At 31.2% G+C, this 13,294-nt stretch overlaps 1 long non-coding RNA gene and 1 pseudogene across 2 annotated transcripts; one reads left to right on the plus strand and one right to left on the minus strand.

Moving 5' to 3' along the window:
• Positions 1-462: 462 nt before the first annotated feature.
• Positions 463-5,912, plus strand: LOC145822325 (uncharacterized; annotated as a pseudogene). The gene has a single exon (XR_014363432.1). The product of XR_014363432.1 is annotated as an uncharacterized LOC145822325 (transcript).
• A 246-nt stretch (positions 5,913-6,158) lies between these two features.
• Positions 6,159-9,170, minus strand: LOC114321820 (uncharacterized). Its single transcript, XR_003650412.2, has 3 exons — positions 8,948-9,170; positions 8,768-8,863; positions 6,159-7,584 (listed from the first exon to the last, which is right to left on the minus strand). It is a non-coding gene; the product is annotated as an uncharacterized LOC114321820 (long non-coding RNA).
• Positions 9,171-13,294: the final 4,124 nt, after the last annotated feature.

The following is a 13,294-nucleotide window of genomic DNA, read 5'->3' on the forward strand; positions in this document are numbered from 1 at the left end:
TGGCAACTAAAAAATATTCAGTTGCCAAAAGTCCTACAAATGGCGACTAATTTTTCAGTCACCAAAAATAATATTTTAGTCGCCAAAAATCTTATTTTCCACTACTAAAACTTTGATCGCTAAAAGTTGAAGTATCTACAGCGACCAAAGTTTTAGTCGCCAAAGGGTTTTTTTTTCATCTTATTTTTTTATTTTTTTCATTTTATTTTTTTTAGCTACTAAATTCCTAGTCGTCTAAAGTCTGTTTTTATTTTAGCTACTAAATATTTAGTAGCCAAATGTTTTTCTCTATTTTATTTTTATTTTTAGCTACTAAATATTTAGTAGCTAAAAGTTTTTTTTCCATTTTATTTTTATTTTTAGCTACTAACTATTTAGTCGCCAAAAATATTTACTTCATTTTTGGTTACTAATTGTTTAGTTGCCAAAAACATGATTTTTTTTAATTTTTTAATTAATTTGTCCACAACATGTAGGTATTCCATGCAGTCTGTATCATATATATAAACAAAACAATACATATATTATCAATCATTTCACAATTCGCATCCATTTCACTTCCAACCATCCAAAAAGAAATAACTTTTAATATCAAATTTCATACAAATTAAGTATATTTTAACCTAAAATAATAATATTATTCCAACCTAAAATAACTTTTAATATTATTTCATACAAATTAAGTATATTCCTGGTGACGTTGGTAGCCTCATGTTACCAGGAAAAAGGTCGCCAGGTTCAAAAATTACAATGTCACCAGGAACAACATCTCTTTGGTCAACTTGAACCAATAATTCAGTCTGAACAACTCTGCCTGCACACCTTTGAACTTTAACTGGGCATCGAACAAATTCTGAGAGCTTCATTGATGCTTTTGAACTTCCATACTCCTGAAAGGTAAATGAAGAGTACAAAATAAAGTAAAAACAACCATCAAATGTGTTTTCGTTTTCAATTTTTAAAAACAGAATACAAAAATGAAATATTAACAAACAAACCTGTAGACTTGCTAAAATTGATATGATTTCATCAAATTAAGCACACTACTAGCTTCCAAATTAGTATTTAGAATTGTCAAGAATTAAGAAGTTACCTGGTTTGGGCAACAGCTACTATAAAGCTTCAAGAGATTAGCATATATTTATCATGTGGTTAGTCTTACAGGACAGTATTTAAAACAAATTGAAATCCCTTACCACAAAACTCAAGTAAAAGCAGTCACAAGTAACATGTAATCCTACTAATAAAGTGTATAAAATGCATATTGGTCTTGCCACAAATGCCACCCACAAACTGCGGATACCAAACCAAATCAAACTAAACCTTGTGTCTCAACCGGGCAGGGGCGGCTCCACAGCATCCACAGGGTATTCAGCTGAATACCCTCAAATTTGAAATTTTAATATATATTTTTTTTTTGGGAGGGGTTTAGTTTAGTTTTGAATACCCAATCCAAAATTTGAATACCCAATCCAAGATGGTTGAATACCCCTCTGACCCACTTGGCCCATTTGTCTAAACAAATAATGAAACCTCCAACCCACTTAGCTACTTAGCCCATTTGTCAAAACAAATAACCCTCTAGCCCACTTAGCCCCTTAGCCCATTTGCCTAAACAAATAATAAAACCCAGAAGAATTGCAATGAGATATATATATTATATATAGGCACGAATCTGCTGCTTGGAAGAATAAAGTCAAAAAGTGTAGTTAGTTAGGGTAAAAAGTGTAGTTAGGGCACGAATCTGCTGCTTGGGGGAGGCTCAACGCTGCTGTCGTTTTGTCTCTCTCAATCTCTCCCTCTCTTTTCGCGGTCTCCCCTTCTTTCTTTCTGTGGGTGGTCCCCCTCTGTCTTTCATTGTTGCCCATGGAATATGGATCATGGATGTTGGTATTGAATGAAGATGAAGTGGTTGCTATCATGCTTTGCTGTTGCTGACTGATTGTTAAGAAAAATGCAAAAAGAAATTTGGGAATTATATCTCATCAGGTATTATTTTTTTATCTCTATAATATTAAAATTTATTTAAACTTGATACTATAAACAAAACCTTCCATCCATATATAATTAATTTTATAATTATGCATGTTAATATAATATTTGAGGATTATACTTTGTTGTCATCAGGTATAATATTTTTTTAAGTTTCTTCACTTTATTTGTTTTAAAAATTAAATAGGAGCTGAAATTTTATAATCAATTTATTTATACTCTTGTAGTTATTTTTTTTCTATGATTTATTTAGATAGCTCTGTTTTTTGTGTGGATATTTTTAGGTGCGGATATTTTTAGGTGCATCATACTCTTTTGTTTAGTTCTCGAATTATGGACAAATTTCTGAAAAGAAAATCAACTATTGTACAAGATTCATCTCAATCTCAAGAAACTTGTGGTGATAGTCACATTCAAGATTCTTCGAAGCGAATTCGTGTTGACTTGAACAACCTTCCTTCTGATCCAGGATTACGATCAAAAATTTTGTCATATCATCCTAATGATAGGGACGAAATAAGAACATATTTACAAAAAGGACCCTATCAACCTCTTAGCCACAATTTCCCTCAAAGAGATATTAGTGGAGTTATGCATCGATTTAATTCTGCTTGGTTTAAAGAATACAAGAATTGGTTGGAATATAGTATTGAAAAAGATGCAGCATTTTGTTTATGTTGTTACTTGTTTATGCCCAATTTAGGAAAGGAATGTGATACTTTTGTGACAGAGGGATTTAAAATTTGGAATATGAAAAACAAGTTACAAATTCATGTTGGAGGTGTTAATAGTACTCACAACCAAGCTGTGAAGAAGTGTGAAGATCTTATGAAGCAAAAGCAACACATTCAAAGTGTTTTTCTTAAGCAGTCAAATCAAGAAAAAATTGAATATCGGACTCGCTTAAATACAACTGTTGATTGCATACGATTCCTTTTGCGTCGAGGGTTGGTTTTTCGTGGTCATGATGAATCTGATGATTCAAGTGATAAAGGAAATTTCCTTGAACTTCTACAATTTTTGGCGGATCATAATGAATCTATCAATAAGTTGTATTGGGAAATACTCCGAAAAATAATAAGCTAACTCACCATGATATTCAGAAAGACATTGTGAATGCTGCTGCATGTGAGACTATCAATGCTATCATAAAGGATTTGGACAATGAGTTTTTTTCAATTTTGGTTGATGAGTCTCGTGACATATCAATTAAAGAACAAATGGCAGTTGTTCTACGTTATGTGGACAAAAAGGGCATTGTTATAGAGTGGTTTCTTGGTATTGTACATGTATCAAATACAATCGCTTTATCACTTAAAGCAGCAATTGAATCCTTATTTTGTCGACATGGATTGAGTATATCAAAACTACGAAGGCAAGGCTATGATGGAGCCAGCAATATGCAAGGTGAATTCAATGGTCTTAAAGCTTTAATTTTGAGGGAGAATAAATCTGCATTTTATGTTCATTGCTTTGCCCATCAACTTCAATTGACTCTTGTAGCTGTTGCTAAAAAGCACATTGACGTTGCTGAACTTTTTTGCTATTTTGCTAACATAGTGAATGTTGTTGGTGGCTCTTGCAAGAGACGAGATGCTCTTAGAGATGTGCAATTTGCTAAAATAACAGAAGCACTAGACAATGGTGAACTTAGAAGTGGGCGAGGTTTGAATCAAGAGACTAGTCTTAAACGTGCTGGTGATATACGTTGGGGATCACATTTTGGGACAATTATCAACTTGATTTTGATGTTCTCTTCTTCGATTGATGTACTTGAGATTATTGAAGAGGATGGCTTACAACCCGAGCAAAGAATTGAAGCTCGTTCTATCATGAAGTTAATGCTATCTTTTGAATTTGCCTTCACTTTACACTTGATGAAAAATATTTTAGGGATTACAAATGAGTTGTCGTTAGCATTGCAAAAGAAAAATCAAGATATTGTCAATGCTATGACACTTGTTAAAGTATCTAAGCAACGATTGCAGATGATGAGAGATGATGAATGGGAATCTTTATTGACTGAAGTGTCTTTATTTTGTAACAAACATAAGATTTCTATTCCAAATATGGATGAAATATTTGTAGTTAGTGGGCAGCCACAACGCAAAGCTCTACAAATTGCAAATTTACATCATTATCAAGTTGAGCTATTTTACACCGTCTTAGATATGCAACTTCAAGAGCTTAACAATCGTTTTTCAAAAGCAAATACTGAGTTACTTCTTTGTATGGCTAGCTTGAATCCTAGTAAATCATTCTTTGCTTTTGATAAGCATAAGTTGATTCGTCTTGCAGAGTTCTATCCATATGATTTTTCTGCAACAGATTTAATGGTCCTTGACATCCAACTTCAAAACTACATTGTTGATATGCGCTTAAGTGAAGACTTTTTAGAACTTAAAGGAGTTGGTGATCTTGCTATAAAGTTGGTGGAGACAGATAAACATGTGATATATCCATTAGTCTATTTGCTTGTGAAATTAGCATTGACTCTACCTGTCGCGACAGCAACAGTGGAAAGAAGTTTTTCAGCAACGAAGTATATAAAGAGTAATTTGCGTAACCGAATGGGAGATCAGTGGATAAATGATTGTTTCGTTACATACATTGAAAAAGATGTATTTGATAGCATTGATAATGAAGAGATTATGCAACGTTTTCAAAATATGAAATCTCGTCGAGGGCAATTGTAATATTTTATCTAATTACAAGTTGTTTTGATGGCAATTGTAATTTTTATCTAATTGCAAGTTTTTTTTTTTTTGTCAAAACTTTAATATTAATACATTAGAGTTCTCTTTTATATTTGTTTTTTAATACAGTTGTTAGATTTTAAGTTACTTAATGAATACCCTGATTAAAATTCCTGGAGCCGCCACTGCAACCGGGTAGGATTTATCATTCCTCTTTATATGCTCAGTTAAATTAAATAAATTTGTATAATTTATTACTATTTGTTACCCAAAAAGCAACCTAAGATGGGGTGAATTAGGTTTCTACAAATTAAAATTAATAATACCCCAATAAAATTTACTACTAGTACAACAAATTATTAACAAGCACAATGATGAACTTAGCTGTAAATGAACAAGCAAAATAATAATGAAGTATAACTAACACACAGAGTAAATCAAATGATTAGCACATGAATATTAGATAACTATAGCAGTAATAAGAAAGTAAAGAGATTAAGGAAGATGAGACAAATAGATTTATAGTAGTTCGGCTTCAACCAAGCCTACTTCCACTCCTCAAGCTTCACTTGAGATTTTCCACTATCTTCTAACTTCACAGGGGTACTAGCAACCTCATAAACATGGAGCAATCCTCCATAAATTTTACACAGACTTCACAAGTCCAAACCCTTGCAAATCTTAAGTGATTCACAATCGCTCTCAAGATTTCAAGAACACAGTGTTTACAACACTTTTACAAGATGAAATGGTATTTTTACTTTTAAAGAAAGCTTACAATAAATATCTCTCCCAGATGGATATACAAAATGAAACTCTGATTTTTTTTATAAATCTCACACAAGAAAGATAGGCTTAAAACTATACATCTCAGTGTATAATTTTTAAAAGAGAATGTAAACAAAAATTGAAGAACACTTCTCAGAGAATTTTTTAGAAAATAGATGTGAGTGATTATAGATGAAAGAATATTTTCTGATTTTTTTGTAACTTGTTTGTATTAGAGGCTTTGGAATATATAATAAAACTTATAGCCGTTTATAACCGTTGTATTCATTTGAATTTATAACCATTGTATTCATTTGAATTGATAACCGTTTATAACTGTTGTACTCCATCATTACTGATTTGAATTTCTTTCACTCAATCATTACTAACTTGAATATCTTCCACTTGAACCTTTTGGCCTGTTGCTGTGCTGGGCTGTTTGAACCTCTATTTTTGATTATTTAAACTCCTGATTTAATCAAATATTAAATACATTCTAATAACATTTAGGATAAAGGTTTAGGTGAGAAATAATGAGACAAAATAAATTTTGATTCTATTTTTCTCTTTCAAATAAATTAAAAAATAATTAAATAAATCATCAAAATAAATTTTAGATTCTATTTTTCTTTTTCAAATAAATTAAAATATAATTAAATAAATCATCAAAATAAATTTTGAATTCTATTTTTCTCTTTCAAATAAATTAAAACATAATTAAATAAATTATCAAAATAAATAAATGTAACACTATTGCATCCAATGTCAGTTTAAATCTCCAAGTCGAATCAATGCTAAATTTTGTCAGTTTACAAATTGCATGTATGTTGTCAAGTGTCAATTAGCTAATACCACAAGATGGCAAGCCTATAAGTCAAAAGTGATTATAATAGAACAGTGGTTGCCAAACAGACTTCAATGGTTGCCAATATGAATAAACCAGCCCCTCTGTCTCTCTCTCTCTTTTAAATGGTTGCCAAATAGTCTTCAACTGGAGCTTGGCATATAAACAAACATGTAATAGGCAATCTGAATAAATATCATGGATGACTTTGGAAAGTAGAAAAGGAAATTCACAAGAATCTAACAATAACCACACTTGACTATAATTATAGACAATGGGCAAGAATTCAGTTGGCACTATATTCATGTTTCAACATCAAGTAAGAATCTGAGTTCTATTATTGGAAATTAAGAAGCTGACTATAATTACAGAACTTACAACAGCACTATGATCATTAAAAGTCAAAATTTGAGCAAAAATTCAACCACAACAATCAACATCAATTTCATCCAATATATCCTAACTTGTCTTGAACCCCAAAACCGATGGATACATCAAAATCACATCATTTTCATGCAAAACAATATTTTTAAATTTCAACTAACAATAATTGACATGGAATCTTACACAACTACCCTAATTATAGCAACAGATCATTCTATCAAATGTAACACTAATAAATCAATAGATGCATTAACAGATACAATTGAAAACTTAGAACATACCCATAATGCCATAATACCATAATTTTTTATTTTTTTATTTTTGATCCATTAACAGCACAAACACGGTTATATATAGTACCAAAACAACATAAGTATAGAATTATATCTTGCAAATGCAAGTACCTTATATTCGTACCATCCTTTTTCCACGTTACTTGTACTGTTTCTTCCAAACAAAATGTAATAACATAATTAAATATATATATTTTTTTAAATTCCTTCATTTTGTTTTTAAAAGTATAATTTTTGCGGGGTGATCCATAATCTATAAGATGCTGGTCTGTAGGAGTAAATCCAGTAGAAAACCAGAACAAAGACAATATGAATGATACTCAAATAAAAAATTCAAAATTTCCACAACCCATCATCAAAAACCTAGAAATTACAGTGGGTTCTTCAATCTCAGTTCCAATTGGACATCTAGGACTTTTTTATACAACAACAACAGCACAAAAACTCACAGTATCCAAAACAACAGCACAAAAACTATCAAATACCCATTAAAGAGAAGTGAAGAAAGAAGAGAAAAGAGGGCACCTTTGAGATCATGGGAGTTCCAATCAATAATAAAATTTAATCCCCAATTCTGGTATAAGCCTTTTGAAGGATATTGCTCGTCCTAGGTCACAAATAGGGTTGAAAATTACATATAATAACTACAACTAAAGAATAACCCCTTCATTGTGAATCAAATCAAAACAATAAACATTTAAACTCAAAACAAAATAGGCAAGATTCAAGCAAGACCAAAGTGAAAAAGATGACTTTTGGGCTTAGTGGAACCACAACAAACAAAAAAAGACTCATCAGCCTGTCTCACCAAAACATTAAGAAATAATCTTAAGCTGCCTGTGCCAATGCATTTCTCTGAAGTAGGTAGAACTATAAAATGAACAAGTTCTTCAGATTATCGGTTTGAATGTTCATATGGTATTATCTCACATTGAAACCCATTGAATTATTTCTATAAAAAGTAACTTCTGTATATACTATACATTAGGCATCAGATGATTATTAATTTGTAATTTTTATTTTGAATTTTTTCACAGGGACCATCATTCAACAATTCTAAGAATGCATCTATATATCCTCTTATTGGTTATATTTATATCAAAGGACAATATAACATCATCACATATTTACTGTCATACGATATAATCATAAAATTGTTGCAACAAAATAGGCAACAGAGCTCTGTTTGGATTAATATCTTTTACCAACATAGTTCAACGAACACTATTTGCACACTGCACTGTCCAATTGAGGTTTCTTAACAATTTATGTCATCAGATTTTACTCAAAATTGGTGAGAAATAAAATTACCTTTTTAAATTATTCAACACCTGAAAATTTTGCTGATATTAGAGTATATAGAACTTGCTGATATCATCCATTCATTCAAATTGTGACTCAACTATTGATACTCTGCCAGTGGCCAAAATGGTGCTGAAAACACCACAGCTACAAAAGTAGATTAGATTTTTGGGAAGCCCAAGAGACATTTTATCAAACAGTTAGAAGGCAAGAAAAAAAACAAACAAACAAACAAACAAACAAATTTAAAAGGCATAACAACTTCCCAAACCAACAATTCATGGGGGCCAACGAGCCATTAGATTTTAATGGGTTTTGATTTATATATATGGATATATATATATACACACAAAGAAGACTAGAAGAGGAAGAAACAGAGAGGGGTGTGAGGATGATTCTGGAAATTTTCCTAGAAAGTGGAAAGAAAGAGAGAGCTTTCAAAATTGAGACTTTGAGAGAGAGAGAGAGAGAGAGAGAGAGAGGGGTACCTCAGGCTTGGACAAGGATTTGCACTGCATGAGCTGTGCAATCTGCTCATCGAGATTCCCATGGGTATTCGAGGCGACCAGATCTACACTTATCTTCTGGATTATATACAGGAAATTATTTCAATGAAGAAAAACAGTGATGGTTCTATCAATACCTAGAAAGAAGACCTAATCACCAACCTAGATTTTGGGTCAATATGCGAACTGCACAGAGAGAGAGAGCTCGCAATTGGTACCCCAGTTGTCGGCGACCGTGAGGAGGAGCGGCGAAGGCACGGTTGGTGGAGCGACAGTGAGAGAGGAAAGGGAGAAGAGCAACGGAGAGGGAGAGGCAGAGGCAGAGAGAGAGGGACAGGTAGAGAGAAACGCTAAAGAGAGAGAGAGACAGAGGTGCCGGTCTGTTGTTGGGAACCAAATATATATATATAAAAAAATGTTTGAGCGGCACAATTTTTGTGGTTTAAATGACTCAAAATTGTAACTTTGAGTCATTTGAGTCATAAAAATTGTAACCCTCAACCATTGCTGATATATATATATATATATTATACAATTACCGACTAAATATTTTTAGTGGCCAATTCATTTTATAAAATCTCTTCAAAATTTGAAATGTTTGGCGTCAAATATTTTTGATTTTTGGCGACAAAAATAGTTTTTGGTCACTAAAATAGTTTTTGGTCACTGAAAATAAGGTTTTGATGACCAAATTTTTGGTCGTCAAAGATAAATAATAATTTTTTTATATTTCCATTCGACGACGAAATAATTTTAGTAGCCAAAAATTTAATATACGGCAAAATTTTTTTTTTATCGCTGAAATTAAGTTTTTGGCAACTAAAGTTTGGTCGCCAAAGATCAAAAAATAATTTTTTTACTTTCCATTCGGCGACTAAATGCTTTTAGGAGCTAAAACTTAATATACAGTGACTATTTTTTTTTTTTTGGTTGCCAATTTTGGATTTTTTAGCGACTAAGGCCTCATTTGACAAGTGATTTTTTTAGTTAAAAAGTCGCTAAAAAAATCAACAACCCATACTAAAAAGTCAAAAATTCTCTTTTCTCTCTACTTTTTACACATCTTTTCGTAAAAAGTCAAAAAGGCATCCCAAACATACTATTTTTTATTATCTCATATTTTAGCCAAATAGCAAAAAAGTTACTAAATTAGCCTGTTCCCAAATGAGACCTAAATTTTTTTTTAGTTGTCAATAATAAATATACGCCGACTAAAAAAAATTAGTAGCAAAATATTTTATTTGTGCCGACAAAAAAAATTATTAGTCACCAATTCCCCAACTTTTGCTGACTAAATTTTTTTTAGTTGTCAAATGTGCATTTTGTTGTAGTGGTAGCACATTTTGTCTAAATTTAAACAATGAAATTTAGGTCTACAATGTTCGTTCCTTGTTTAATTGTAAGACAAGTTTTGCATGCTATTCGAAAATAAAAAATGCTATCAATTACGGCAAATTACACTATTAGTCCCTCTATTTTGGCTATTATGTCATTTTAGTCTTTGTAATTTCAATTGAATTGATTTTAACCTTGAATTTTTTATTTTGTCAATATATTGGTCCAATTGATAGCATTTTTATATGACAAATGCAGCCTATCATCGTTTTAAGACTTAACCTTAACAAAATACTTAGTCAATTCGGTGACTTAACTTTAACCAATCCATTGAAATTTTCTATTAAAGACCCTAAAGATGTCATACCCCAAAATTTAGACAATTAAATATTAAATTAGGATTAAATCCCAATCAATATTCCATCATCTTCATACCAATACAATATCAAACCAACATCAAATAAATAAAAATAACAAATAAGAGCTGTACGGGGAAGAAATAATTCTTCTCGTATAATCCTGTTGACTAAGTCCACGCTCCTCCGTACAACGTCGCTTTATCACCTGAAAACACAAACGTGGGCTAGCTGGCGGGTGTGCGCCGGAAACCTCTCCGATGCCTAAGTCAGTAAGCTTGACAAATAGACAAAGCTCTATGTTCTCAGAAAGCAAAATTTGTGTTGTGTTCTGTTACCTCCTCCAAGGTGATGCTTGTGAGCTTTTATAAGTTTCCTGTGGCACAATCCTAGTAGGACTTGTATCTCTCCATGCAGAGTCCTCCTAGGATTCATACTCCTAAGGATAATGCTTATCCTTTTACACCTCCCCCACTGCTTAAACCAAGTGGGATGGTTTTTACTTTGGCCGAACTACTATATGACCGAAATAAGCTTGGCTATGCAGAGCCACTGAGTAAACCGAATTCATCCTTAGTTCGGTTCTTGTGTTATCCCTTTCTTATCTCGGCTTTCTATGTAGAACCCATAGTACGATCTTAGACCGGACCAATGACTTTCGGCCAGTATAACCTTAAGACCGGTATAACTCCAAGTTGCTTTCGGACTGAAGTATCTTTACAGTCACTGTGCCGAAGTAAATTTGTCTCTCTTATACCGGAGTAGCCTTGCCTCTCCTGGGCCGGAGTAATTATACCTCTCTTGGGCCGGAGTAGCCATGCCTCTCCTGGGCCGGAGTAACTATGCCTCTCTTGGGCCGGAGTAACATTGCGGCCGTTTCACCAAGTCCTTGGCACTTTGGGCCACAAAGCCTATCACATAGCTCGGCCCAATTTTTACCAAAAATTACCCTCTCAAGAGCAACAAAATAAACATAAATCAAGAAAAGTATGTTTTGCACTCACAATTATTTTTTGAACATCAAAAAAATATTTAAAGAATTAATGAAACTACTTAAATAAAACCATAACCCTTTCTTTCTCCCCTCTTCTCTATCTCCCCGCCGTCTCTCTTTCTCTCTCGGCTTTCTCTTTTCCGGGGCTTGCTCCTACACACAGAACGCTTTTTTTTCTTCTTCTCTTCTCTACTCTTCTCTTCCCATGGCAGTTACTTCTGTTGTCCTGGAAATTCTTCTACACACTCTCATGGTTATAAGTAGGTCTAGTATATTATACATAATTTACTATTATATTTATATTTTACAAATACCACATAAATACAATATATATAAATATGTTATATAAGATCAATATATATATCGCTTTTTTATATATAATATATATATAAATATTCAGATTAATTATATATTATGGATTTGTCGTTTTAAATTTTATAATGATTTTATATATGAAATTATACTTTATTTCTCACATTATTTTATATAATCACAACTCACAAGAGGAAAAATCTGCATAACAATGATACTCTTAAGGAACCTCTAAAATTTGAATTTACTGCTTGAGTTACTTTTTTAATTGTTGAACAGTAAGTTCTTTTACGTTTTGACATTATATTATAGATGATTAATTACTTTACACATTGAAATGTATCTATCATTTGGATGCTTTCATTATTTTTTCTTTTTATGTTTAGATGTTGTTATGTGATTCTTTCTTAGTTAGACGTTGTTGAATTTTTTTTTATATAGTTGATATTTTAATTTAATTAAGAGTGTTTATTTTATAATTTTATAATTTAATATATATATATATATATATAATAAAATCATTATATAATAATCCAACTACAACATATTTATATTTAATTTTTTAAATAAATTTTATATAATTTCTATTTTTACATACTTTTATTTTCCAAATGAATATAAAAGAAAATTAAATAGTTAGAATTACTTTTAATTTTATGTTATTAATTCTTCTTCTAATTTAACTATTATTTTTAATATCAAAACGAGTATTTATTTTATTATTTTATAATTTAATATATATCATACAAAATTATTATATGTTAATTACAATTCTATAATGCGATAAAACTAAAATTATCAAAATATACAAATAATTTAACTAAAATTAATATATATATATATATATATATAAGTATTTAAGTAACATTTTTTATAGAATAATAGTGTCAATATTATCCAAATAAATAATTAAAATCATACTTTAATTTTAATTTTAAATTAAATTTAAAATTATTCTTTATAATATACACATCGTACCATTAAATATATTTTGAAAAAAAAAATAGCACGTGCATTGCACGGGTGAACTGTTAGTTCTTATAATTAATATAAGAATTTGTTTTTCAATTTAGACCCAAAATATTATATAACTTGATTTTGCCCCAAGGTTTTTGGGCCCTTCTAATTTATGGCCCGTAATTGACCAAAACATATGGGATTGAAAAACAGAATGCGCCTCAATAAGTTACATTAAGGCCCATTTTATTTTTCTAATTTGACTTCCAAAATTTTGGGCCGCTTCAATTTACATAAGAAGATTGGCCCTATTTTATTGCCTTAACTTTTTGGGGCCCCAATGTTGGTCAAAAATTAGGGCCCGAGGCAGCTGCCTCTGTGACCTGCATCCCACACCCAGGCGTGTGTAAAATAAAATTTAGATAATGAGGAACATATATACTAATTAGAAAATGATATAGAAATTCATTTTTTAAGATCTATTTTCAAAAATCATTGTTGTATAAAAAAAATGGTTAGTTGATGATTAAATAAAATATTAAAGACAGAGTTGCA

Source organism: Camellia sinensis, chromosome 3, assembly GCF_055761805.1.
Source record: "Camellia sinensis isolate YWXY chromosome 3, ASM5576180v1, whole genome shotgun sequence".
Taxonomy (NCBI): Eukaryota; Viridiplantae; Streptophyta; class Magnoliopsida; order Ericales; family Theaceae; genus Camellia; species Camellia sinensis.